At 27.9% G+C, this 6275-nt stretch overlaps 1 long non-coding RNA gene across 1 annotated transcript; it reads left to right on the top strand.

Moving 5' to 3' along the window:
* Window positions 1-4513: 4513 nt before the first annotated feature.
* On the top strand, window positions 4514-5943 carry LOC141695097 (uncharacterized). Its single transcript, XR_012564275.1, has 3 exons — window positions 4514-4844; window positions 5102-5154; window positions 5251-5943. It is a non-coding gene; the product is annotated as an uncharacterized LOC141695097 (long non-coding RNA).
* The last annotated feature ends 332 nt before the right edge of the window (window positions 5944-6275 follow it).

Raw genomic sequence — 6275 nt, 5'->3', positions numbered from 1 at the left:
TTGACATTGAGAAGTAATCATACATTAGTGAGTGATTGTTAATTAAATATAATTAGTCTGATTCTCTATGGGAACGAACTAGAAATCATTCTATATTACTTATGAACGCGTATACTTGCGTGAATTATTAGCGTGTGTTTTGTGCCTAACAATAACATCATGAATTGAACTGTTATTCTCCAAAGTATTAAAAACACAGAATGCTCTTTCATGAAAGCTCAAAACCCCTAGCAGCCAATATCTATACTCATTAAACCATATTGGGAATAAAACATAATCCACCTCAGACTAAGCAGTAGCGTAAGGTAGAGAACTTCCTTTTATGATATCCATAATTTCGGTTCTCGAGCTGAGCATAGCCCGGTCAATATTCTCATGTTCTGGGATATTCGCATATAGCGACATTAGCTTATACTGGAACTTAGTATATGTTGTAGTGAACTTGACTACACACTTTGGGTTGTACTTTGACGCCTTCCTCGGGTAGTAGAAAAAAACATCAACATGCTATAAATTTTAAAAAAAAAGAATTACAAATGAAAAAAAATAGACATCAGCTTAAAAACAATTACAAATGACATTAAGAAATTTAAAAGATACATGATATACGAACTACGCCAACAAAAATAAGAAGTGGAAAAAAAACCAAGGATGACTTACAGACTTGGAGAGATTAAAACTACCATACTCAATGGCATGAAACCAAAATTTATGAGATATCAACTTTGACCGCAACTTCAGAGGAGGATTGATGATATTTTCATCTTCAGAATAAAAAAAAATCTTTGGGAAAAGATCAAAGAATAACATAAGTACAAAATACTTGAACAATATGCAAAAACTATAAATATGGTAAATTATTAAGTACCTATTCTTCGGAAGGAGTCCACTTTCCAACCAATTGTAGTACTCTGAACTCAAATCTAATGCTCGTAAATCCCCGATATTGTCGTCCAGGGGACAAATCCCTAAATCTTTATTTTCTTTCTCAGAAACAACACCTCCTAAGCTAGATCCAAAATGCCGCAAAAATGGAGATTGCAAATAAGATGGTACCTTAATGGATCTTCTTGGCAAAGGATTTATCATACCGTGTTCCGTAGTACAGATACTTTAGAAGTATGCTATAAAATATGCAAAACACATATATATAAATAAAAAAATTAAAATAATCAAATGATGATAAAAACATTAAAAACAGGGCATATGCATATAGACTACTAAAAAAGAAAAGACAATAAAGACTTACCACTCCAGCATCTTTCATAGAAAAGTGGTATGTTTTGTTAAAAATAATTTCTAGGTCTTCAATAATATGAGATGCATTGTACATTGTATTCTTTGAAACATCATGTGAAACTTGGAGAATAATGTTATCAACATTATCAGTATCTACCGACATGATTTTTAACCCCACATAAGATGAAATCTTGAACGCTGACCCAACTCCATCTCCAATAATGTGTGGAGCTTCAGAAAGTACTGATCCAACCTCTTTAGCAATTGTGGTAGTTTTATTTTTATCAATTGCAACATCAAATGCAACTTCCCCTGTATTAACTTTCTCACATGCATTCAGAAATTTTCCAGAATCTGCCTCCCCTGCAATTTTGGTACCAGCCCCTGCCTCATATGCAACTCTCATACCAGTGGTCCCATCGTCATATTCCTCCATGCATTTTTCTATTTCTTTCATAGTACTTGGAGAATAATCGTCTACACACCCAACTGCTTCATTGCCTTCACAACTAATAGGCATATCAATAATTTTTTCAACAAAAGAAATTTCACGTGTTTTATCAACATCTTCAACAACTACAGTAGTAACTCCAATAGCCCCTCCATCAGTTGATAGCACAAATCTAGAATTTGTCACATAATTATCATCATTATATTAAAAGAAAATTTAAAAAAAAATACTCAAATTAGGTAATTGAATACTATAATTTAAATAATTACCTCATTAGCAACATTATTTTATTTTTCAAAATTTTCAGGTACAAAGCCATCAGTGTTTCCTTTTTCACTAACATTATCTTCATCACCAACCTAGAAAAAAACAATAACAAAGAGTAATGCAGAGGAAAAAAAATTAAAATTGAAATTCATAAAGAAGATAGAAAACAAATATATACCTTTTTCAAGAACAAGTCACGAATCACAGTCAGTGAACAATTATAATTTACACGAATCACAGTCAGTGAACAATTTCTCAAAAGACACATAGAAATATGTTAAAAAATAAAAAAAAATAAAAATCAACCACAAAATCAATCTAAACCCATAAAAGTACAAAGCAACATGTAAATAAAAATAAAAAACTACCAAAATGAACTAAATAATACAAGTCACTTCATCATATGTGACCAATGCATAAAATAATACATAATAAAGGATAATTAAACAATAATAACAGGATATTATTCACGGAAACAAATCGTAGGAGGAGGTAGTAAATCTGTTTTCAACAAAACTTTAGATCTCTTCTTCTTCGAAGGAGATTTTGATTTTTGTTTAGGCTTTTAATTTTGACCTCGAACTTGACCTGAAAACTTCTGAAGAAAGACAGAATCTCGTATACACCATTGCTAATTGAAACAGATCTGCAATCAAAAAACATAATTATCAAAAATAAAGTTAAGGTTTATATGAATTTAATCAAGTAAAGAAAAAAATTGAAAACAGGTGGAGAGAGAAGAAGGTGGGAGAGGAGTAAAGTGGGTCAAATTAAATGCAACAGATTTTTAAAAAATAGTAAATATGCAATAAAACAGTTAAGATTGTATTTTTGCAATAAATTACCTCTAATCTGGTATTTTTGGTAAATTCCCTTAAATATAATAATCTTTCATAAGTGTGCCTATAACTATCAATAAAAATATAAATTTCAATCATTATGTTATTTTTAAAACTGTAATATCACTAACTTATACAACTGTGTGTATATTAATAAGCATTATCAAATCATATTATTAAAATTTCAACTAAAAAAATTTCAGAACTTAAAATTTTTACTTTAAATTAAATTCAAAAAAATTATGTAATATTAAAAATAATCTGCCGCACGGGTTTTAGGTTAGTGTGTATATATATGTATATATAATCATGAGAACAGAGAGAAATTTTATGAATCATATATACTCACTCCCTTGACATGCTGATAAGCCTACGAATATACCATTATCTAATCAATAATAATAAAATAATTTTTGCTAGAAAAGTCTAACTAGGAAATTAGAAAAGTTGACATGAAATGTATATTGAAATACTTTATATGAAAGAAATATTTTTTTTTAACTTCATTATTGTCTATATCGTAAGAAACTTGCTCCATCATGATTTTTTTTTCCTTTTTTCAATACATTTACATGGTTGTTTATAGCTATTTATTGATCTCTGGTTGTTAAAACAATGATTTATATGCACACTTAGGCCATTAACTTAGTTTTATTTTATCTTATTAGAATTTAGTTTTAATTACTAATATTAAATAGCTACATATTTAATGTTAATTTATAATATAAATGCATTCTTTGTAATTCAAAATCCAAATTCTAAAAGTATTTATTTCAGAAACCATCATTCTAATTAGTAAGTAATACAAAAATAGTAACTAGTTGAGTGCCTTTTTTAATTGCAAAAAATTATTTTTATATGGCATACCTAAATTTGGTTATACTATATATTTCAATCAAGAATACTTTAAACATGTTATCTTTTTATTAATCCATATTACCTTTTTATAAACACTGATAAACAACAATTAAGTTATATATTTTAATCATATTAATACACCCAAAAAGTACCTATATTATATCTTAAATTATTATTAAATATATAAAATTAATTAATACACATTCAAAATATCATACATTATATTTTGAATCACTAGTAACGTATAAAAAACTGTGGGTTGTACTATACCCTAGTAACATATAATTTAAGTATAGTAAACATCAAAAATAAGGTTATAAATTTTTACAACACTATTTCCTCAATTTAGTGAACTATTTTTCTGTATAATTGTAAATTAAAATATTACAAATTATGATTAAATGTCATTTTCTTTTTACTTTTAAATAATACTCATATCGGCGTGGTAGGTAAAAAGTTTAATAATAATGAAAATATTACACAAATATTTTAGTGAAAATAAGTATATAATACAACTTTGTTGTTCAAACACTATTTTTTGAAAATTGAGGTAATTTTTTATTTTTGTTAATATGTCTCTCTTACCCCTACTTATTTTTGGGCCTATTACATACAATCATACAAATTCTACAAATATTTTATATGATTGGGCTGACCTAATTGTAGATGGACTTTATAAATATTTAATATTTTTGGGCCGTTTTAGATTAGTCCCGAACATTCTGGTTAAAATCATTATAATAATTTAAAGTTACCTAGTATTGTTGGGCCAATAAAGTTATAGATAACTCGAGAACATTCCCGATAATTCACCAACTCATTATATAAGACAGTTAAGAGGTTCATCTTCATTATAATCACATAGACAACTTTTTTATACTTCTTTTTAGCAAAACAAAAACTTTCTTCAAGAGCTCTTACAAAATATTTTCGATTTGAGAAATGAGGATGGACTCACAAGTTCATCAATTCATTAATATATTCATATTTTCATCATAATCTTTATGCCAGTTTGTTCAAGATCCCTTTTTTGAACAAAACAGTTTCAATTTGGGAAATGAGAATGAAATTATAAGTTTATAGATATATTAACATATAACATATTTTCATGATGACTTTTATGCTGATTAATCATTTGAAATTCAAAAGAAAGAGGATGTGTTTTTTACAACTTCTGTTGATATCTTCAGGTATATTTTCCATGCTTAGTTTTAAATTTATAATTCAATTTATTATATTATCATGTAATTATAATAGATCTGTAAAAATATAGTATTGATGGATATTAAAGAATTCCTTTAATTAAAATAATGAATTAAGAAGGCTTCACTGTATAGTTACTCTGCTTTATAATTAAATATATTAGAATTGTGATATTAATTTTCATGTTTTGCAAGTTTTGTTATATACTTGATATTGATATATGCTTATGTTAAATATTTATAAGAAACAATGAAGAAAATGCTCCATTGGAATGTCAAAGCAGATCAGGAAATGGAGGTAAGTTTATTATTTATATTATTCTTTATTATATAATTTGTGTTGGCATTTTTGTTATACCACTTTCTGATATGTCGGCACAAATATGATATATAGTCGATGTCGGGGCGAGAATGTGTATGCAAATTTTGCAGTAATCCTGCAATCATACATTGGTTACAAACTCAGACTCATCAAAGTCCCATCCTAATCATACTATAAAACAATAGCAGAGGCAAAGCACCTACGGCCAATTGCTTTCAGGTTTGTTAGATGCCATTCCTGACCCTCCTACTAGCATTCAATCTGTGGGAAACAAGAGAAAGAGATGGTTGAGCAACAAAATTTCAGTCTCTGTAATGTTGTTTCCGTTTTCTACTCCTCCTATGATGTACAGAGATTTATTCAACAGCTGCAGGATGTCCCCTTTGTATGTTCATTGGTTCACAAGTAGTCCATGACCCCATAGGACGTTTCAATACTCTTGGCCATTTCCTTCCCATCATAACCATCCAGAGCATATCTGCAATCAAAAATTCATATATTACTATCAAGAAGTTGCTGAGATTTGTGAACATCATTTCACATGAAAACGGCTCAAATAAAGTAGAGGCTACGTACAAATATATTAAACCAGGGCCCGAGCTCATTAAATTTTTGCAATGTATTTTTCTCACATATGTTTTTTGATATTTTATGTAAAGTTTGCACTTTATTAGAGTTAGTTTGGTAACAATTTATCATCTCAATTGTCCTTTAGTCGAAACATATTTTTAAAATGAATATATTAAGCCTATAATTTTTTAAATTTCTGTTAGTTCTTTTACGTCATTGTAATTTAATTATTAAAATTTTATATTTGTGCTTAACATTATATAATATTAAAATATAGAATTAAATCATTTATCGGTCTTCAAATGAAATAAAACAACACTATTTAAATAAACAAAACTACAAAAAGATGTTTGAAACACTATATTACAATATACAATTTTAAACAAAATATATGGAATAAATATTATTTCATTTTGTAATTAAATCAACTATGAAAGTGGCGTGGATATTGAGGCCATCCAATCAAGAAGACCCTGATTCAAGAGAAACTCAGGACATGCCTGGAAATTATTTTTTCCTACTACTTC

Source organism: Apium graveolens, chromosome 11, assembly GCF_009905375.1.
Source record: "Apium graveolens cultivar Ventura chromosome 11, ASM990537v1, whole genome shotgun sequence".
NCBI lineage: Eukaryota > Viridiplantae > Streptophyta > Magnoliopsida > Apiales > Apiaceae > Apium > Apium graveolens.
The sequence above is the reverse complement of the archived record's forward strand: the minus strand, read 5'-3'. Positions and strand labels throughout refer to the sequence as shown.